This window comes from Coturnix japonica, chromosome 2, assembly GCF_054131305.1.
Source record: "Coturnix japonica strain WE chromosome 2, WE-NBRP24, whole genome shotgun sequence".
Classification (NCBI taxonomy): domain Eukaryota; kingdom Metazoa; phylum Chordata; class Aves; order Galliformes; family Phasianidae; genus Coturnix; species Coturnix japonica.
Genome location: NC_140664.1, coordinates 98,200,141 through 98,223,674, shown reverse-complemented (window position 1 = coordinate 98,223,674; position 23,534 = coordinate 98,200,141). Strand labels below are relative to the sequence as shown.

The window sequence follows — 23,534 nt, the reverse complement described above, 5'->3', positions numbered from 1 at the left end:
TTTGCATTTAAAGGTCATGCTGTTGTGTATCACATGGAGTTGCACTGAACAACTGAAATAGAAGAGCCTTAAACACATTTGCTTTCATGTCATTGCAAAGTCATGATGAACATTTGCTAACTGGTTATCTAAACTTACATTCTGTCTAATTCACAATAAATATCACGATTCTTTCAGAGCTACCAAGACCCCATATTTCTTCTATCTTTCATGGAATCAGTTGGAGGTACTGAATACTTGATGCTTTTGAAACTGAAATGGCTCAAATGGGCTGAAGTAAGGCCAAGGGAGCTCTGTTTCAGAGCTTTTGAAAATCTGGATCTGAGATCTGTCCCTGAGGGAATCAAGTAAACCTTGGTACTGGTGAAACTTATTTGTGTACTTACCCATCGGCGCCAGATTTCAGCTTGTCCAAATGTTGTGTTTGTTACAGCTTCCCAGAGAGCGAGTTCTCTGCCTGAGGGCTGTCAGGAAGGTGTCTGCATTAGATACTGTTCAGATCCAATCATCTGTGTACAATAGGTAATGAAAAGAGGACTGGTCAATAGCAGCATCCATTCCCTCATCACTCCTAAGTAGTAGGCTAGCTGTGGGTTTTGGATCTGAGCATCACTTTCTCCTGTTTTCATCTTATGAGTTAGGAAAGCTCCTGATAATGTCAAGCTGCCTCATCCCTCACCAGCCAGCACCAGCTTTCATGTTTCTATAGGTGCTGGCACTTGGAACACATATTGCTTTCTCAAAAAACAGCCTTGTTCCCACCTGTGCTTACCAACTCCAGCAAGTGACTGCTGAGCTAAATTGTAACCTGAGATCTCTGCTGTAGGTGGATTTCAGTGCGATGCAGATATATGGTGAGGGAAGCTACTGATGAAGGAGTTTGCATATGTGTATATGTGCAAATATTGTGTATATGTGGCAGTGCTTCACAAAATTTCCAAGAGAAAAAAGGCACCATGTTATACCTTCAAATTATTTATGTATATGTTCTTTGGTTTAAAAAAAAAAACACACCTAATTAGGGTAAGTAAATAAAAATGAGAAACTGAAAAGCAGGGCTAAGGGAGGTAAAGGAAATTGTCCAAAGAGACTGCAATTAAACCATGGGAATTTCTGACTCCAAGGCACCCGTTCGGCTCACTTCATCAGACCCAGCTGTCTGATTATTATTTAAAGTGAAATGTCTGTTGGCTTGTTCGCTTTATTTATTCACTTTAATCATCTTGCAGCTCCTTCCAAACTCCGGGGCATTGCTGGTGGACAGGAGATTTATAATTTGGACAAATCCTCAGCCTGAAAATGGGTGAATTGCTACAGCTGTAGCACAGGTGTCATTTCATAGCAGTAGATCCTCTGATTTAAACCCGTGGACGTTATCGGCTAACACAAACAGAGCTGGTTCAGCAGGCAGTAATATATAATTAGGAAACTATATGGTGCTGCATTGTTATTAGGACAAAATCTAGGGGTAGGAGATGTTTGCTGTATCTCAACAGCAGGCTATCAATATTCTCAGCAGCATTATTAGTATTTATTGAAAATCTTTTGTGAAGCACTGCAAGTTTGCACAGAGGTAATTTACATCACATAATTAGGATGCCTAAAACCATATACGGAAGGATAGATCCTAGTAGTGCCATGTACTTGACTGTATTACATTGCAATACTATTCTGTGGGGATTAGAGCATTTTCTGTCAATGCTGATTGTGTGGCAACAAAATGAGTAGTTTGCTGTGTGCACTTCTGGGTCTGACTGACGATGAATTCTAGACTGTGCCTCAACATCACTCTGATACTGCACTATCTAGGTGCTGCTATCCTGCAAAATAGGGCACAGACAATGTGCCCAGACACATAAAGTACCAACGTGTAAACTGCTAGCTCTGCTTTTACACGTATGGTATTTTGAAAGAGTATTGCCAAATGCAGGAGTTGTGAATTACACCATGTTTAAGTGGCCGCTTCTTACCATAAGAGTATTTTCCCTTTGTAGAAAAAGAATAATAATATGTCATCACACCATCAGGATTCTGGACTTAAGCTTGAATTGTCCCATTCAGCAAACTTTGAAAAGACCTAAACATTAATGATTTATTTTTTTCTTCTGTCTACACAGCCAGGATTTCAGTTCTCTGTGGTGTGAAATTTGCTGTTTGTCTAATAGGAAGGTGTAGTTCTGTATGTTGCACGCAATTTTGGTATATGCTCAGGTTTAGATTGGGTTTTGAAGCACCAAGCAGCTCCAGCTGGTGTCACTCAGCCCTCAAATTCAAGATGCATCAAAACCCTAATCAATATTGTGAGTGTGTTACAGACCCCACAGAATTCAGTGTGAGTTTTTTGATCCAAAGGAGCAATCAGTAGCATTCCACTTGGAGGACTCTGTTTGCTCCTTTCTCAGTGTGAACCAAGAAATGGCACCTGGACAAATGGTGCATCTGCTGTGTATCTGCAGTCAGTCCCTGACCTTGCAGAGATGCTAAGGAGGGGCGAGGCAAGGCAGGACTGAAGCCCCTGCACAGAGAGTGTGGTGAGTGAATTTCTAACCATGTAGAAGCTGTTAAAGTTTGTGAAAGCCCCCATGACCCCTCATTGTGCTCCTTCCTTAAGCTTCTTCCTTGGCCATCTCAAGGCCAAGCAAAATGTGGTGGTGACAGGAAGATTCTACTAGGTCAGGCATGAGAGAGGTGCTCTCCAGGGCTAAGGTTTTATGAAGAGCAGAGGCACAGAGGTCCAGGAGCATTATTAAATGAACCAATCAATACCAAATCAATTTTTCAGCATTCATTCACAGGAAGAATAACCATGTCTAACTTAATCATTCCTTACAGAAAATAAACAGACACATTGTCAGCCCATGAGAAGAATCATTCAGTGATGCCAAGATAATGTTTCTAAACAACTGACTGGATCAAAGGTGAAATCTAATTGATTATGTGTTAAATGTTCTCTCCTCTGTCTCTCTGACATAACACTCTCTCTCGTACACACAGAGTGAAAATACACATACAGCAGGCCAAACAATTTCCTTCTTGTTGCCATAGAAATTTCAGGAGATTATCCAGTAGCTTAGCTGGATTGCTTCTAGAGGCATAAGGTTTGATCCTTTTTCACTTAAACAATGTAAATCAGAGACGGCTCTGCCTAACTCTGTGAACTGTGGAGCTGGTGTAAAAAAGAAGAGAACCTGTGCCACACTGTTAGAGGCTCTTCATTTTATTTTTGATATTATTTAACTAGGGGAAATAAATGGTTGAATTATGTACCTAACCTGCTGCATGTCTTCTGTGTTAGAGTTCAAAATCGTGAGTGGATTGTTACAGATTTTTGGGGGAATTTTGTTAATGGCAGCTTAAGTCTTTGGTGTAGGACTTGAGTACTGTTAAAATTTACAGTATATTGATATCCTTCACAGGGGGACTTCTGTCTGTGTGTGGGAATTAAAAAAAAAGGAGAAACTAAGTGCAAAATGACTTGTCTGGAGTCACAGGCAGATCGGAGGCAGGGTAGGAGCCCACCTCCTGTCTCTCCTGCTCCCATTGTGCCTGTGAGTAAAAGGGCAGTGCTTCAGGTAACCAGAAGGCAATGCTCCATTACCTGTTTTGATTTTACCAATATGCATGTGTCAGATCTGGTTTGTAGGCTGAGATGCAACTGAGCATCCCAATAAACAGCATATGACTATGACATCCAGCTGCAGTCTGTTGCTGTTATGTTGAATTAATCAGAGTTTGGCTCTCTGTACTCCTTGTGGGAAGGCAAAGCCAAGGGAGTGAAAACAAATGAGACTGAGCATCTTCTGTGCCAGGCACATGTATTGTTAAGAGGGCATTTGACCCTCGCCCAGGGCACCTGCAGCTCTACAAGTCTCTGCCCACTTCCTGCCACAGTGCTTGCCCAGGAGGGAACCCTGGTCAGCTGAGGGAGATGTCCTGATGGAGATGGCCAGGAACTGAGACTCTCTTTGGGCCCAGCCTTGCTACTGTGATGGTGAGCTGGCCCATACGCAGCTCCAGGAACACTGAGGGGTGATCTGGTGGTAGACGCAGACCCCAAGACTAGCCTTGGGCCTCATCGATGTGGCTTATGTCCTGCAGCTTCACCACTGCCTGGAAAAACTTGTACCCTTGAGTATACCAGAGTGCCTGAGAACAGCTGTGTTTGGGATCTGCAGTCGGACTTGATTTTTGTACATACTGGACTTGCTGTTTGTGCATGCAATTATCCAAGCATCTTTTTCAAGTATGTTAACTTGGGCTCACTCCCAGTGCACTGCATGTGGAAGATGGAAAGCAGACGCATATTCTCGGGGATACAGTGTTGGTTGTGCACCACCAGGGGTGGTGAGGCCTGTGTCATGCAGTGGGATGTGAGTTGTTTCTCTGAGCATCAACAGTTTCCCATCTGTATGCTGATCAGGTGCTAGGGCCAGTGGGATGGCAGTAGTATGGAGATGAACTATCACTGCAGGAAACTTATTTCCATCACAGACAAGTCAAAATCATTCTCTGTAGCCTGTAGAAGTCTGGGTCTACAAAAAGAGGTTTTCCAGCAAAATGTCCCTTACCAGATAGCTGTTTTCCAGGGTTTCTTCCCTTCCTTTACAGTTATTTATATTGGTGAAGATAAAGATGTGCCATGTTATTATATCTTTCCTTCTGTTTTGTGCTGTAGTATGGGGATTTCTAACTGTGAGGCAGGAGCTGTGTTAGGTATCTTCCTTGGGCAACCTTGTTATTACTTGCTCAGGACTGTCCTCAGCTGGTAATATTTTCACAGAATCAATGGATGAAGATCTGTCATTGATGGATGAATACGGTATTAATGCACTTCTAACAGGTTAAGATGCTGACATCCCAAAATGAGCTATGCATTCTGTATTAGCTTCATGGGGAATGCTGTGCACTGTCACATTTGGGCCATCTGTAAAAACAGCAGCTCCATGACTCATGATTTTATTTTATTTTTTACATTTGAAGTCAAAGAAAAATTAATCTGGACCATCTGCAGCCAGACTTGTTAGAAAATCTGATTGCATTCCAGAACCAGCCATCCATGCTCCAGGGATGACAGTCTTTCCACGTGCTAATTAACTAAGGACAGAAGAAATCATCCCCAAACATTCCCATCTTTGTGCCCGCAGCTGTAAATTCAGAATTAAAATAATCTGGGGAGAAATAATGTTGTGAAGTGTCACAGAAGATTTGCAAATGCCGGTATTTTTGAAGGAACGGTGCTTAGAAGCATGCAGTGAATACTGAACTGAAATTTAACTTTCACTGGTTTAAAGTCTTGTTCTGTTAAACCAGCCCAGTAGAACTGGGGCTCTAGAAAGCACCCACATAATTCAGATTAGTAGTTTAAGCAGGGGATTGCAAAGATAGGGGCTAAAATCAGCAAAGGTACGGATCTTTGGTATCTTCTCTGTTCCTTGCTAATCCAAGCCACTGAGAGACTGAGAGTCATTAGGACTCTTTTCAGAAATAAAATGCGTCAGGAGAAATGGCAGAGGCACAAGGCTCAGCTGCTAAATAAAGAAATTTAAATGAGCAGTATCTTGAACTCCATAGATTTATGTAATACCAACTGCCTGAAAGAGACAAATGTTAGTTATTCGGGAGGAATCACACACAGTGAAGTCCTACATGTTAAGAATATTATGATTTTGGTTACTGCTGCATGGAAGTGGAGGATGTGAAGGATGTCCATAAGGATTCCTTTGTGATGTGGCTGCATCTTGTCAGCTCTTACCTTTTACCATCTATCTTATATGTGCTATTTTTCAGTAATTCTTGCTGCTGTGGTAGAAGAACCTTGGATTGCATAGAAAAGAATGAAAATTGGTGGGGGGAAAAAAGCCTAAAAACACGATTAAAAACATTCCCTAAGCAGAAGATGAATGAAAACAACCTAACTTTTTATCTTTACCTCCAGATTTGTTCTTCAGTGAAACTGGAAATAACTCCTTAGCTGCAGAACCTCACTCATCACAGTGGCTTTGAGCGGTCTGTGTACTCCCATTTACACCCACGCTGATTTCCCAACAGAAATCTGCGCGTAGATGAGTGCATTCAGGGCTGTTTTAAATCCCATCAGTCAGTCAGAGTCTTTCAATTGCTTATAGTGGTCTTTGGATCAGTCCTATAACCATTAATAACAAGTTAGAAATGGCCACTGCAGTGCTCCGGTTAGTGCAAACAACTGTAACGTTTTGTGCTGCAGCAACCCTTACAAGTGACTGGTCTGTTTTATCTCTACCACTGAGCATAATAAGTCTGCATGAGGAGTGTGAAAAAAGGAAAATGTCTTCTGCTTTTTGATTCTCAAGTATCTTCTTTCTGTAGGTATGCCTGCATTACTGTCTGTCAAACTCTAGATGCCCTGGCAATGAGTTAGAATTCAGCACCCACTGAGTATTGTGCTGAACACTTCAGAAAATAATCATTTTAAAAGAATGACAGATTGAGTGCAAAAGCAGTCCCAGAAGTTTTGCATCCACTTTATGAGTGACTCAAATCCAGGGTGTCTAGCTGGTTCAAACAGAGCTTGCAATGATTTTCATTCTTGTAGCTCCTGGTTGCTCGGGAATGTACAATTAAACAACCCACTGTTGCATGGTTACACCAGTCAATGTGTGTGCTATCCCATGCCTCTGCAGGCAGCATGAGTAGAAAAGTTCAGATGTGCTATGAAATATTACTGTTTATTAATACAGTGGATAGGAGCACTCTACAGGTAGCACGAGTGTCAGCAACACACAAAAGATGACAGAAAGCAGGAAAAACTTTAAGGACAATCGGCAAGATGAGTAAAATGCTGGAAATGAAACCCTGACCTGTAGGCAGGACAACTGTAAGAGGCAACATTGGATGGCTTTTTTAAGGGGGAAGATTTGGTGGTTGATGTGAACTTGTGGATCCCCAGCCTTATGATACTACAAGATAGTGTTTGTAAATAATCTGCCATAAAGCAGCTGATGAGCAGTATTTTGCCTACTTCTGGCTGTTTTTTTACTGAGAAACCTGAGAAAGTAAAAATAATGTAGCTACCCTGCTATGGAAAGCAGTATTAAACATTTAGTTAAAGCTCAACGTCTTTGACCATTCACACCTATTTTTATTTCTTTCTAGAGATGTGATCCTGGAAATTGTAATGAAATCATGCTGTGCAAAACAGCTCCTCTGCAACTGTCTCAGGACCTGAGATACTACAACAATCTCTTGAGCAGGTTTTACTAGATGAAGTAAAGGATTTGTAAAGAGGATGAAAGTCTGTGCCCAGTGGAGTTGTACAGTGCTTCAACATGCACGTAGTCAGTGAAAGAATAAGAGTATCAGAGTCTGGCTGTACAAGCTACATCAAGTGATTATCTCCCAGTTTCTGAAACACAGGAAGTTCAAGGGGCGGACTGGACTTGCGTGAATCCATATGCCCAGCTTCCTCCCCATGGAAATTAGGCATGAAACAGAGACAGGAGCTCATCCTAGTCTGTAGTCTGGACATGGCCCTGGTAGACATCTGGACCTGTGATCTGGCCAGAAACTTGGCTCCACACTGTAGATAACACTATTTACTGCAATTACTGATTATGGAGATTATAAAGGTGCACGTTTAGGGCAGTCACTATTTGAGCTGACACAAACAATGTATGGCTTGGTTTGCTCCGTGTTAGCTCACTTGCATGTTGACACTGCTAGAGCCATTTAGTAGAGTAGAGCAACTTACTATGTGACTTTTTGGATTGCTACATATTCCTCATCGAAATTCCTACAAGGAAAGGAGCTCTGACAGAATGTCAGCTTTAAATCTGTCTGCTTGTGATGATTGAAATTTCACGCTTCTATATTGTTATTCTTTCCTGATAGAAACGCACTAGTGTTTATTTGACTGCAGCTTGATTACGCGAACAGTAGTTTAAACATTTTGAAGGGAAAGTGTAGGCTATATTAAATGTGTTTAGAAGATGAGAAATGGCTGCATGTGGAAGGCACATGTTTCATTAGCAAGACATCTCTTCAAGGTGCAGCAGAAAGAGGAGGATGTGGGCATAGGGTGCCAAGCCCTGTGTCCCGCAGGGGTCATGATGGAATTAGAGACAAGAATGTTGTTGCTCCTCTGAACTGGCATGTTTCCAGTTATGCCATTTTTCAGCAAGACCATTCTGTTCCCACAGAAAGCCCACATCCAATTTTAGAATAGTTCTGAAATGCGACCTGCCCTAAGCTTAGTAAATGGTGCTTTCCATAATCATTGGTGGAATTCGCTTCAGATAAGTGGCCGTACCTCGTAGATACTGTGGACTTACTTACCCTGGGACTTAGGAGAAAGATTTACAAAGGCCTAAAGGGGAAGCAAGTAGCTTGTTCCTGTCATTGGATGAAGCTATTCATTTAACTAGCTTTTGTTCTCTTGTACATCCGTTTTTCATTTGCACTCATATGGCTGGTCCTTTGTGTTGGTGTGGCAGTGCCACTCAATCAGGCACTGAGTTAATTAAGAACATGTCCTTTACCTTGCAACGTATGAAGCTCTATTTGGCATTCCTGTGATGCTCAGGAAGGTTTTCAATTAGGTATGCCATCTCCATGTTTGAGCTGTGGTAGTCTTAATCTGTTTGATCAAAAGAAGGAGCAAAATACGCCTGAGGTGACTGATGTTTGGAGTGGTTCCACCCTTATTTGTGTTTTGAACTTGGTGGTTCATAACGTGCGGAGCAGACACTAAGTACTTTCAGGGAATTATGCATGCAACAGTCACTTTATACCTCTGCTCCAAGGAATGGCTGGTTTAAACTGTGCCAACCACATGATATAGCCAAGAGAATGTTAATTGGGTTGAAGTCAAGATGCGTGCCAAAACAAATAAATAAAATGAAACAATGTGAAAATACTGTTTGAAGCAGCAAAATGAACCTTGATTTAAAATCTCAGTTGCATCTGGGTAGGCCCTGCAGACTGAACAGATGCCAGGTTACATGGTGCCCGGGTCGGAAAATTCCTTCTGCACTATTACCCAAGTTCTGCTTTCAGACGTTGTCCACGGGTAGGCGCCCTCATTTCTCCTCATTGCAAGTGAGCTTGGCCAGCACATGTAGCACCGGTCATCGTTCTGGGATGCCAAGAGAGTTTTCTTAACACAGTTTATGCAGGCAGGGTCTTTTTGATCTGGAGTTATGAGCTGCAGTTTCCCCCCATATCTTTTTGAAAGCAAAGGGGGATGTTTAATACAAGACTGAATTAGGTTTGTGTTTATGTACGTGTGCAGTCAGTGTGGGTTTGGTATGCTATTGGTAAGTGCCAGGGAGTTTTGTCTCTAATACTAAGTAAAAAAATACCACAGTCACATTAACATGCAGTGTGTGTAGGTGAGAAAGAGATCCGATTTCCTTTCTCCTCTATTTCTGGATGGAAATGCGGATATAATGGAAATAAAATGACTTGCTAATGACTTTGGTAATGCAGTATCTCTTAGAAGGGTATTTAGACGGGGGAATGGTAGTTGAGAAACAACTGAAATCGTAGCTTTTGGCACAGAACTATTCCATTTTAGCCACTAGTTTCCTTTTCTGAAGTAACAGATTGCCAGAGCAACAACTGCAGCTTTAGTTTAGCTCACAGTGAGTGCCAGGGCTGAGATTCAGGAGACTGTGTCAAAACTCCCTCTGGCTTCAGTAGGGCGCTACTTTAATTTTCAGCATAGGTAAGAGTTCCTGGGATCCCTTAATGGCCCAAAATATGTTTTTAAACTTATAAGTGCAAAATGAGGTGTAATTAAGACTAGACTGTGGACTGACTCTTAGAATGTGTGTTCATACTGGGCATGTGAATCACTGAATAGGTTGCAGTGGAGATGTAATATCTGTAAAGACAAAATTGCTAATTGTGTTTTTATGCTGTTTTTCTATGTGATACTTAGACTGTAAGAACAGGTCTCACATCTGTTAGCTTTCTTTTAAACCTTTCAGACACATGTGTGTATTTCTCACACTTACTGAATCTACCAATCTGCTTTCAGCTCAGCAATATCATTGCCAAAATGCTTTTGTGACTCCAAAGGTTTGAGTGCCTGGAGCAAGTGAGACGTGTATTAGATTTGTCTGAGGTCTTTTTAAAAAGAGTCTAGAGAGAAACGGCAGCTGAGGAAGGTAGTGCTGTTTTCTGCCAAGGCTGAAATTAAGGGAGTCCTTATATAAGATGACAAAAGTTTTCATTTTAAGCCCAGGTTTATGTTACAGATTCCTAACACCCCTGGGGATTTCTGTCATGAAGTTGCTAATGAGAAGCCCCTTCATGAAAGATCAGTTGTTTAGATTCTTTTCTGTACTAGCACAAAACTTTAACACCTTTATTGCATGGAATCACTGTTTAGAGGAAGTTCATCAGCTCTCACTGGACTTTTTCAGTAGATGGTTGCCTTTCTCCCATGTTGTTGCCTGCTGTCTGGCTTGCCTATCCATTCAATAGTGGAAAAATATTTTCATACATACTATGAAGGGCATACAGAGGCCATTATTTTTGCAAGCATGCTACTCACAGCATGGATGTTTTCCAGTAAATGAGGCAGGAAGCTGTCAGCAGAGGTCGGGGTGAACAGACAAATAGGTTGAAAATTAGGGAGAAAAGTCATGTATGTAGCCCTGAACATTTGTGGAAAGGTTGGAATGAGAAGCCCTTTAGACTTGTGGGTTCTACAAAAGCAGGCAAAAGGAACAACAGCTATTGTACAGTATGAAAATGCCCTCCAGTACACCTGGAAGACACATTCCATGCAGAAATATGTGCTGGCCTATTATTGTCTAATATTAGCCTATTCTTATGTGATTACAATACATATATTTACAATTCTAATACTACTCTGAACCCCATGTAATCCCAATATCAGCTCATTGTTACGCTCCTGTATCAGAAGAAAAAGTCTTGTATGTTTCTTTGCAGATGCAGCCTTTGAGCGATGTGTTAAAGACATGTACTAAAACACTGCACTTCTATAACTGTGTGCCTGATTCCAACAGACATATCTGCATCAACAAGGGAAAAAATAAGCAGGGTAGGGTAGCATCTACTCAGTCTGGAAAAGAAGGCAGAGTTAAGCCCAAACAGGTCTTCTGCAGAAGTCAGTGAGTGGCTTAGGCGTAATGAGAACTTCTCCATCATTCTCTTCTCCAAAGTTCTTCATGGCTTCAGCTCTGGGGTCTCTCATTCAGCTATGTTGTATTGTCTGTAAAGTCTCCTATTAGTATGTATTTTTAACACTACAGTGAGCACCCTGGAGAGTGAAATTAAATGTAGATGATGATGGAGTACTGAAACTCAGCAAAATTACAGTTTCAATTACCCAACTATAAATATGGATCAGAGACGTGTTCCTAAGCCCTCCATTCTATCTGGGTCTCAAATGAGTTCGAACTCACATATAATTTCCTTGTTCGGTTGAAACCTGTCTTGTTTCTGCTTATGGTCCATTTATTTTCCTGGGACAGCCATTATAGGCGTTTAGACTTGGAGGCACTAAAAATTGCTTTGGAAACGAGCTAATATCACTACTGGGAAATGATCTTCTTCCATCTCACAGTCTGTGTCTCAGAATGACGTGTGGAGCAAGTCCAGAGGCTGAAATTAGAAGGTATGCTGAAGCTGCTTAAATAACCCAAATTCATTGTGTGTGGTTTCTCCAGGAGTATAAAACTGTCTCTCACTATTTGGATGATAAGTTAGCCTCTTCTGAGACCTCTAGGCACTGCTAGATCATAATCTTATAATAATAGATATGCAATATAATAAGAATTGTTATTATAAATGTTGACCTAATGGTATAAGTGAATATATCAATTCTGGCAAGTATATCCAAATCTGAGATAACTTATTCTGCTTTGTATGCTGTTTAAGGTGCCAAGCGGCTAGGCTGAAATGGATCCATATTATAGAGTTTGGCCCATGCCAAAAAGGAAATAAGTATTAAGACAAAGAATTGACTTAAATACTTTTGTGGAAGGTAAGCATAGAAAAACTTCAAGTTTTAGTGACATAAAAGAAGTTCTGTAAAGCAAAGACTTTGGAGCAGTTTTCTGGTGAGAAGCATCAGCTGAACAATTACATATGAAATTTCCCAACAGGTTGTGCCGATTTTTATAGAGTGAGTAGACTGAAAGTCAAAGATAAATGTCAGATGCTGGCTACTGCCTTTAAGCACGTGCCACATTGAAAGTAACAGAGCAGATCAAGCTATTAGGCCTTAATGAAAACTGAGGATGTCCTGAATTGATATTATTATATCGTGTTGCTAAGAATTTTAGGGAATATGTAGTACAGTTGAATGGAGCTTCAGCTCTGGTATGCTGCTCGTTAAAGAAGTGTGGATTAACAGCAAAAGAATGTATCAGGCTAGTTAGAAATTGCTGAAAGGGTTATGAATGGTGGGCCAGAACTTCAGTGGACATAAATTGGCATAGCTCAGTTCAACTCGGTGAACTATGCCTATTTTAAATCCACTGAGATTCCAGCTCATTATATAGAAAACTGCATCCATTTATAGATAATAGCCAGAAAAGGTTAAAATTTAAGATCACAGAAATAAAGCATTAGTAGAGAATTCTACCTTTTCCCTTTTTTTATCAAATAACAAAGTCAAAATGACCTTTGGAGATGGCATGGTGTTTAGGGTGCTAGAAATTTATATATCATTACAGAAGAAATTCAGTATATTATTAGGAAGATAACACAGCGATATTTCTTTTCATTACAATTTTATTTTTAACTACTCTTTTGCAGGAAACATCATAAAGATTTAATGTCTGAAAATAAATTAAAAAGAAAAAAACAACACAAAAAAATAAACATATAAAGAATCCAACTCCAATCTTTTGGAGATATATTTGTAGCTGATTTTGCCATGTTCAGGCACAGTCCAGATTTCTCTCTAGACATTTCGAACTAAACTGCTCAAACTGAAATTAAAATTCTACACTGGAAGCTATAAAAAGTACAACATCAAGCCTTTCTCCTTTCTGCAAAGATTGCTGTGCTGGAGGTTTGCTGGTACCCAACAGCAAGGGCAAAGTTGTTGCAGCAGTTTTGTATTAAACACATCCTTTAAAACTGGCTGGCAGAAAGATGAGCTGGCTTTTACCTAGATGGCTTTGTGGTGAAAGGTCACCACACAATCATGCTGGTCAGAGTAGCTGAGGGATACGTGAGAAACAGCAAACAAATATCTCTGCTGCCTGTTCTCAATGCTGCGCCTGCATCACAGCAGCCTTGGACTCCATCTGTAGAATAACTGAACAGCACTGGTTGCAAAGGACCTTGAAAGATCATCAGGTTCAAACTTTTGTGGGAAAAGGGAGTCTAGATGAGATTATCTAGCACTCTATCCAACTGTATCTTGAAATATGATGATGATGAAGAAGATTTCATCTTCTTCTCTTCCATGCCCCTGGGGACAGAGGCTGGTGTTACTGTGAAAGATTTCTTTCTAATATCAAGATGAAACCTCCCCTAATGAAGTCTGTACCTGTTGCCTCTTGTCTTCTCCATGTGGCTCCTTTTGAAGAGAGGGTTTCCATGTTTTTTGTACCTACACTCTGAGGACTGAAACTCTATAAGGAGGCCCCTTGGTGTCTTCTCCAGGATCAAAAGAGCTAACTCCTTCAGTCTGTCTTCATGGGGCAGGTTCTCCAGCGTTCTGATCACCTTCATGGCCCTACTTTTGACCATCTCTGATCTGTCCTTTTTTGTTTGTGAGGACCAGTACTGGACACGATACCCCAGGTACAGCGTGACAACGTGCCCCAAACTGGTGCACCACATGCCACGGAAGGGATCAGGGAAGAGTCAAGCTCTGGATAATAAAAGGCGAGTTTTGTTTAAGCCATAAACTATTTTGTGAGTTTATGCAGCAGTCTGGCATTTGAGAAATAAAGCTGACAGGCTGCTATGGTCCTGACATTTCAATGTATTTTCTGATAGACTGCAATCATAAAGAGGCCCAGACACACACGGGTGCATTCATTTTTCCCTTGAACTGGAATAAATCAGGAGCAATGGAATTACATCCAAGTAAGCCCCGGCATAGGTAGCATTGAAACAAGGCTCATTTAGCGGCAAGATGTTATGAAAGATGTTATTAACCCTTCCCACAGGAACTAATCTGTACCTTTATTCAATGCAACAGGAGAAGCTGAATGTGATACATGGCCAAAGACCTAATTCAGACTCCTTTATCTGCTGCTTATGATTTTAACCCTTCAGGCTGAATTTTTCCATGCTTGATCTGGGTCCAAGGCTTACTGTCTTCTGAGGAAAGCTGCAGGTGGGGGTGAGTCAGCCATTTCTCAGTCAGCAACGTGGACTGAATGCATTGTTTCATCAGTATTATAAAACAAAACAGCCTCCCCCAGCCCTGTCTCTCTCCCCAGTCTCTGGGGTCATAAAGGAGCCTTTAATGATGCCCTTGGGGTGGGGAGTGGAGAGGTTATCCGGTCTGCTCCCTTGACCCAAGTCCTTGGCTTCAGCTCTGCTGCCTCATTTCTCTCCCATACTGCCTGGAGGCTTGTTCTGCACACAGTTGCCCCTTCGGTTGTGTCCTCAGGGCCTGCCTCATCCCTCGTCTGAGGATGCTGAGGGAGCCCCTCACCCTCCTGGTGCTGCTCAGGTATGGTGGGGCTTGTGGGTTGTGGTGGAGGGCACCATGTTTTCTTACCCTCCTCCGAGGTACGTGGGAGGAATGCTGTGTGGGAGGTTTTATTCAGTAGCAGAGCAAGCCCAGGTTAAATGAAGGTGAGGCTGTGATGTAAGCTAAGAAATGCTGGGGAGCTTTCTAGGCTAATGCCTTGCTCAGCTTTCATAAGTGTTAATAGTTCAGTGGGTAATCCTCATCCACAGAACTTGTATTTGCTCTCAGCACTACCAATGGTCGGGTCGGAATGCAGCAGACCAACCTTTTTTTAGTGCATCTCCTCCACGAATTGCCCTGCATGCCCAATGGCCTTTTTCCCCCCTGGGATTCATGAGAGTTTTCAGGGCAGTGACTGAGTTCTTCTGTGTTCTGGAGGGCCTGGAGAGGTGAGGTAATGCCTGCCTCCCACATAGCTCTGGGAAACAGAGTCTGAGCTGTTTTAGAAGAGTATAATATTATGTCATGTCTTTTTAAGGACCTGCTAATGCGAGATACCAAGCCTGACTGAGTTTTCGCTTGGCATGCGCTGTGGAAATGTGTCCAGTTGTTTGTTTCTTATTCTGTCAGTCCTAAATGATCTAAATGCTGTGTGTCTTGAAGGGGAGTACCTAGTACAGTGTGATCCAGATACGGGGATTATTTGCTAGCTGTATGAGAAACATGCTCAGCAACACATGGCAATGGCTTGGCACATGGACAGCAGGTCTGAGTGTTGTCCAGTTCTCTTGACTGGAGAACTGAGCTGTCTCTGGTTTCCTGACAAGATACCTGTTGAGATGTGGTCTAGCAAGTACCTCTGACTGTTAGGCACATGTTTCCTCTTGAGGGTCATATGTGTGAAATTGTCATCTTATGTATTTACTTAGAGCCTTATTAATTGTGGAGCAGTTCATCTCTTCTTCATTGGTAAGGATGCTCCTTGTAAGCGTGTTCTTATTGCAGTTGTATGGAAACAACTTACGTATGTATGAACAAAGAAATGGGCTGTTCTTGTTCGTTCACCTTAGTCTTTCACAAATGAGCATTCTGAAAGGCATAAAAAAGTGTAGGCCTTGTTTTGGTGGACTGTAATTTCAGATTTGCTTTTTATGGTGAAGTTCCATGAATGAATGATCCTCTGCTCTTGACTGCAGTTGGATTCCTGTGCTTATGTACAGTGGAATGCATATTTCATGCTTTGAGCATAATGTAGCTTTTGGACTCAGATATTCACTGTTACTTTATAAAACAAGTTATTATTATTATTATTATTGTTTTCTATTGCTCAGTGAAGATACTATATATGTATTTTTTAATGTAAAATTCTAAGATAACTTGTTGTTTTGGCTGGTTGAACCAGCAACAGGACCTTAATTAAAAAATGAGCTTTGTGGAATGAAATTTGTGCAAGAATTATATTTCTTTTGAACACTGAAACGCTTCAGTATTTGAGTTGTAATAAACCCTGTATTTTTCACATGGATGCTATGTCTTGTTACAGTTAAATAAAAACAGTAGTAACCTCTGTTTCTTTACAGTATGTTTTCACAAGTGATAGAATTTATGTATTACTGAAGATATTCTAAGTAGCATATTATATTGAGTTGTCAGTACAATAAACATAGCAAGTCTCAGGTTTTGGCAGTTACGTATGAGATAAATGTAGCAGAACTCAGTGCAAGACCTTACTGAAGACTGAGGATAGATGCCTTAAATACAGATGATTGCAGTCACTCTCATGGATTTCTCCCACATGCTCACTAGCACCATATCCAGGTGCATGGTTAATCTGGGGCAGATGCATATTTCAAGATGTATGTGTGCAGGTATTTGTGTTAGGACATATCTGGCACCAGAAAGTTACTGCTGACCATAGGTATTACAGCATGTCTGGATCCCCAGGTTATTCCTCATCATGCCAACTGCCCAGGATAAAGCCAATCCCTTATCTAGTGTTGTGCTGATCTAAGCAGGATGCTGATGGGAAGGATAAAAGGTAATAAAAAATGGAAAACTGCAGTATGCAGGGTGGCATGAACTACTCCTAAATGCTGCTACAGTTCTACTACCAGTTTTTTAATGGCCTCAGGCAGTGTTTATATATTTCACGTTGCTCCTGAGGAAATCAGATGAGCAAGTAAGTAGGACAGCTGTCCCCAGCATGTTTGCAAGCCAACCTTTATTCTAGGCTAGTCTCTTAAAACTAGTGTTTGCAAAGTGCTGTAATCCACTTGTGTCAGGTGTGGGTACATTGTAGAACAAAGACTATTAATATTATTGTTTTGAAGTAATAAAATACCATTTCCCATTCCTGCTTTTTCAAATGGCATTCCGGAGGGACTGGATGGCAAGACCCTTATCAAACCATCTGCATGCATTTTGATATAAGAAGGTATGTGTTTGTTTCTAGCATTTGTATTAAAAAAACACTCAACACAAAATAAACAGAAATCTTGGAGAAGTCCTTGGAGATGCAAGAGAAAGGGGGAGGTCTCCAGTATTGCTGCAGATGGGTCATTCATACTAAATGAAATAAAAAAAGAGTGCAGATCATCATCGCACTGACACAAGGATAATGATGTGGCTTGACATAGTGTAACCAGACATAATGCGATGTGATGTTATAAATGAGAGGTACCATGGATAGTTGTAGTGTATCTTTTTTGACACACTACCTCTGCTATGCGTGAGCTGGCAGACAGTGTTCACCGAGCACCAAATTGCTTTCAAATGGGCAAGCCTACCACGTCATGATGCACAAAAATAAACCAGCCCCTTGGATTGTTTAGTCATAGACCAAATGATTGAATGTTCACTGACATGCTTTTTTGAGTTTGGGGCTGGTGTGTAAGCACAGGGACTGAGCTAAGAAATCATAATTACAAATCAGTAAGTGAGAAAGATCCCCACTGCTGTGAGGGACAGAAATAGAGCAGTGTGGCTTTTGTCATGATCTTGAAGAGTGTCAGGCTGGTTGAACCCTCTAACACTGCCCAGCCAGCTGAGATATGATGAAATGCAAAGATTAATTTTGAGTCAGTGAATCCAAACCTTTGTGTCATGATGGTTCCGGTGGTCTCCAGTTCAGCAGCAATATGGTTGTTGAAAGTTCATGAGTTTGCTGGCAAATACTACCTTTGACCAGAGAAAGGAAGGGAGCAGTCAGTGGTTGCCTGGCAAGGTCTTTTACTGCCTGAATCAGTTCTGCTGAGGATGGGTGTAATTCTGTACTGTGTAGTCCTTTGTTCTTACTTCTGGCAAAAGGAGAGCTCAGGTGGTTGTCCCATATTCTCCTCGGCATAGGAGGAATGTTCTATATCTGAAAATAGAAAATATTTTAAGGATCAAGCCAACCCATCACCAAATGAGTTAATGCTTGCCCCCAAAACGGGGTGATACTGATGTTGTGTGAACAAAACTGTTTCCACTATAGAACAGGAAACAATGTGTGACTGTAAGAATGGGAAAATGTTCAAAGAAATGGGTTATTATATGAAACTGTGACAGGGAAGCATGACATGCAAAGTGCGTCCGGGAGTTATTCCAGTGCTCAGTGTTCGTGGCACTCCAGACTGAGTCCCATTCTGGGGCTAATGATCACTTGGCTGGTTTGCATTAATGTATGGATTTGAGATTTAAGTAGGCAGATAGCACTCCATTAGCTGGAATAGCAGTAGGCTGGGATGGGCGAAGTGGTAGAAAAAGCTGAGACAACACCACTATGCTCGCATTCTCTGTGTACTTATCTAGACCAGCTCTCTGGTCCATTAGGGCTTATTAGCTATGATTCAGGGCTGGCCCAGGTAATTTCACTCCCATCTCTGCCTGCTGCTACCTGATATACTCCCACTATACCAGTTTTTAGGTGTAGTGCCGGAGGAAATAAAAAAGGTCATCTCTTAGATCAAATGTGCCCTGAAGGAATCTGGATGGAGGTGCAAAAGGCATTTGCTCTGAGGGAGGTGGTTTGCATTATAGATCTTTCTGCATCTTGGCTGACTGCAAGTGGTCCTTCAGTTGTTCTACCAGAGTGCTGCGTAAATTTAGAAGTACCTTTTCTGGAAGGACTTCGGGTGATGCCTGTGATTTCTGCCCTGTCGTGCAGTACTTGCTTGTGATCAGAGTCTAGACTTTCAAGTAGTCCTGCTGTAAAGAACTCCTGCTGTGCTGTTCTCTGTCTCCCTCTAAAAGAAGGTGCACGGTGGTACTTTTATCTTGTGTAACAGGTGTGCGGTGTCTGCTGTGGTTGTGGTCTCCTCAGGAGGATGGTGGATGACACAGTCGATTTCTCCACATACCTGGATTTATTTCCTAAGGATAGCGATAGGAACTTCTTGATTTTTGTCTTGGTGTGAGATCAGAACAAGGCAAGGTGCTCCCACCAGCCCCATGTTGTGTGTTTGTGTCATAGAGGGATTTCTGAGATTCTGCAGAATTAAACCTTTCTGTAGCTCCTCTTAGACCACAAAGATCTCCAATTAATTTGTTACAGTTTCTGTGCAGGGTTTCTATGCTGAATTACATAAGAGCTCATTATTATTGTTACACAAAGTACATGACTTTTTTTCCTTTTTTTTTTTTTTTTTTTTTTTGCTGCTTCTGTGCAGAGCATTTTTAAAATCCCACAAATATCTCCCTTTCCAGAAACATGTCTGGCTATTCTATAAATGCAGCTTGATTCACATGCACGTTTTTCTGATTCACTGTAGAAGAACCGCATTGTTTTCAGAGTTGTAATTATGAAGCCTCTCTCTTAAATAAAACAATAATTATTTCCATACAAATATTTTCAAAGCCAGCGTGCATGAGTGAAATTAAAATGTTCTGTCCCCGCCCTGTCCAGTGCTGGATTCCTGCCCATCCTGCAGCGCTGTGCATTCATCTGCCGTACTGCAGCAGAGGCTTCTCTGCAGGTGGAGATATGGCAAACCAGCAGCAATCTGTGACCAGATTTGTGATGGGCATAGACCGTCACAGTCCTGTGGTTTCTAGAGGCCAATTTTAATGCTCTTTTATTTATTATATTTTTTCACACAGAGTTCATGAAAGTAATTCCATCTGAGGAGGCAGATCTTCAGCATTCTCCTCCCTCTCACCCTGGTGTTTTGTTTTTTTTTTTTTCTTTCTAAATCTAAAGAGAGGGTAGGGATCCGATGAAATTCATCTCTGAAAGAATGGCTGGAGCTCTGTTTTCTAACTTGCTTATTGTTTAAGCTACACTTGGCATAGTACCTTCCATTATTTCCACTTTGATCTGCTTGTGATTCTGCTAACCTTTGGCAAAACCAGGAAAGAGTTGGATCTGGTGCTCTGGCCCAGCTGGCTGCTGTGCCATGGAGCAGCTGCTGTGCAGCAGGGGCTGCACGTACAGAGCTGGCTCCTGCTGAGCTGAGCACTTTGCCAAGAGTACATCAGAGGATCCAGGGAGAGCTTCGAAAAACCACGGCAGGAGCAGAAAAGAAGCTTTTGTCTCAGAAGAGAAAGGCTGTTTGTGTGCCAAGGTGGACTCCATTAGCTCCTATGGAGGAGGAAAAGGAGATTTTTGTTTTGTTTGTTTGTTTTTAATGTGCTTTTGAACTCTTCGTTTCAAAACAGCTTGTGGCTTTTTTATTAATTTTGGCCTAGGTAAAATGTAGAGAACAGCAATAAGCAAAATGGTTATGTAACCCCCCAATAAAGCAAATCTTTCACATATATACTAACTTTGCTTTGCCAACAGATGCTTTCCATTTCACTGAGCATCCTTTCATCTACCTTACTGTAAATCCTTCTACAGATCATATATATATTAAAACCAAATCAATATCTTCTTTCCACACACTTTCTGTTTGGCTTTAGAGCTGCAGAATCAGTTCTTGCTCAGCAGCGCTCCAGTGCTTGCAGTGTTGCTGCTCCATGGAGGATGCAGCAGTTGCTACGGGCACAGGCAGAGAGCCACCTTCTGTCACTTCTGCCTTGCTGGGCAGGTGAACTGGGCACAGAGACTCCATTTTCTTTCAACGACCCTTTCTTATATAAAGGTAAATGTGAAAGAGCTGAGCAGTTAGATCTGAGGAGTCTTGGAGAGAGGGTACTGGTTTTATTCCTCTAATTACTGGGGGGAGGAGAATTTAGTTTTAAAACAAATCCAAAACACAATTAAAAAACCCCACTTCATGGGTTCCAGAGAAGCAAAAGATGTTGAGAGCTTGTTCTTTGTCTTTCTGCTATCTGTAAAGCTTCTTTGTGCCAAGTGATGCTGCTATGTATTTTTATGGAGGTCCTGCAAAATACTGCACTAAAAGATGCTCTCTGCTGAAGATACCTCTTTATATTTGCATTATTCATGTAGTCCACCATTTTTTCCTTCTAGTAATATGCTGAAATGGAGAATGGGATTCAGCTTCCACTGAAATGTGCAGTCAGGGTTGGTGCTGAGCACACACCATTGGCAGCCTGACAGGGAGTCGTCTGCAGGAGAGGAGTGGCTGCAGAGGTTCAGCTTCCCATTTAATGAACAGAGAATGGTCATTTCTGCAGGGGTCAGTAGCAGCCTGGGGGAAAGGATTCTGCTGTGCTGTAGAAACTGCCTCTTCTTCAAATGTGGGCGTAAGGGGCACAGGAGAGAGAGAGAATTTGCAGATACTCAACTTCTTCTGTTTGAAAGCTCACAGCAAGGGATTGTTTACTCAAGTCCAAGTGCTTCTGGAAAATAAATAAGTAAAATTTAAAAATATCCCCTAATGGCATGAGAACACGCTGAAAAAAAAGCTTGTGTTAATGGATAAGAACGTTGGTTTTTTTTTTGTCCCAGTGGAAATGAGTATGAGTAAAAACATGAATCCTTGTTTAATAGTGTAAAAAGATGCACTGTCTTTCTTACTGTGTTTTTATGAACATTGACATTGCAGGGGAAAAAAAGGAAAAAATGCTTGCTTACTGGTGTGTTGTATTTTGTATCTGATCAAAGAGCATAAGCACATAAGAACTTCAGAAACGGCTGTAGTGATTGATGCCTCTTTGCTATTGTCCCTGAAGCAGTGCTGCTTCAACGTGGGCTCTGCAGATCCACTTCAGTGCAAACTCCTCTTGCTTGGTTTAAAACGTCGCCAGTTGGTATATGAGGAATAGCCATGTGGTTAATTACTGAGGTGCAGCAGTAATAGAAGTAGCCGACTGGTAAACAGGTACATCAGCCACATCAGTTGTTTTCAGAGCCCACACATGACTGTGCCTTGTTTGTGCCAGTGACATCAAACTGAACATCAAACATCAAAATGTATGTACGTAGGATTTCTACCTGAGGCTTCCTGAAAGTGTTCTGAAGTTGAATGTTGATGGGGTTTTTTGTTTGTTTTTCCCCTCTTCTGGAGTTTTAAGGCAGCTGTAGTGAGGTTAAGCAACTTGTACTTATACAAAAGGTTATTTAAGTCCAAAAGCCAGGAAGAGAACCTAATTATTTCACAAGATAACTCTCATCTACCAAAACTGATCTTTGCATAAAACATGAGCCAAGAAAGGCATTATTATTTTTGTCTCAAAGTAATATATTCATGCTTATATTTAAGGGAGGTGGGAGGAAATATCAAGATCTCTCTCTTCCAACCATTTGATTGACAAGCTTCTGCTGTGCTTTTAAAAAGTTTTATAACATTGATGTTTGATAAGCTAGCATTCATGTGTGTGTATATACATACATATCTATATGGCTTTTTTTTTACATGCAGACTTTCTGCATGGGAATATTATCTGAGAGACTGAGCAATGGAAGTCCTGAAATAGTGACACTTAAGCAATGCTGAGTGGCCTCTGCCTCTAGCCAAGGAATAATGTGATCGAATATAAAAGTGTTACAGTAGTTATAGAGTATCATAAGAGCTCTTTCTTATGCTTACTGTTGTTAGCATAGTCAGACTTTCTGCACTGCATTGATAGCTGTTTCCTTGGGATTTTATGCTGATTGACTTCAAGTTGGCAAGGGGAGTCCAAGACTGGGGTCATAAGTTAACTACACATACCAAAACCACCCTGGTGATACTGAAGGAAATATGAAGAAAATGGAGGTAGTTACTATTCTGTGTCTCTTAGTACCACAGTTGTATTTTCCTCAGAACCCTGGATCCTAGAGACATCTTGTTATGGCAGTCTTGGCTTTAAGAACAGCAATGTCCAAAATTGAACACTTAAAGATAAAGGAACTTCAGTCTTGCAGATGATAATGGATTAAATTATTGGGATATTAATTGATAGAAATCTTACTTTTGTGAGGTCACATAGTGTTTTTAATACCAGCACTGGAATCAGCACTGGGACCACTGTGCAGTACTTTGTGTTGCTGGTGCAGTGTAAGAAGCAGATGCTTTCCAGGAGGTTGGGGCAGGAAAGCAACATCTCACCTGTATAGGAGATAACAGCAGCAATAATAAAGGTTCCAGGAGGAATTCACTGCAGATGTCAGTAGGTGACACTTGGTATCTGAAAACTGTAAACGAAGAGTCTTCCTTGCATTATCATAATAGTTTACTAGTACTAAAGCAAAATATTGTCAGCTGGAACATGTATGGTGATCCGCTGTTGTCTAAATATTTCCAGTAATTTAAGTTGCTTCACAGTTTTATTTTGCATAAAAAGAGGCTCTTGTTGTCTTTGAATCATTATTTTCAGCTTTACTTTTTAATTGGTAATGGGCATATGCACACAAAATCCCCAAGTCCCAGGGTGAGGGTTGAAGCTGAATAACCAGAGCATCGTCTGTCTGTTAACTTCAGGTCAACACTCAGATCTTAAAACAAGGGCAAGAGGAAGGGGAGTGCACTGTCTCCCTCGAGACCCAGGAGCTGGCCAGGTAGGAGTGAGGTGACCGTCAGCCTTGTGCAGTCTTTTTCTTTCCACCATGTTATAC

At 41.4% G+C, this 23,534-nt stretch overlaps 1 long non-coding RNA gene across 1 annotated transcript in view; it reads left to right on the top strand.

Annotated features, from left to right (window-relative positions):
* The first annotated feature begins 5,033 nt into the window (after window positions 1–5,033).
* LOC146762074 (uncharacterized) overlaps window positions 5,034–23,534 on the top strand; it is a 63,898-nt gene continuing 45,397 nt past the window's right edge. The window contains exon 1 of the long non-coding RNA XR_014942919.1: window positions 5,034–14,314. This is a non-coding gene — a long non-coding RNA (uncharacterized LOC146762074). The remainder of the gene's footprint in view (window positions 14,315–23,534) is intronic.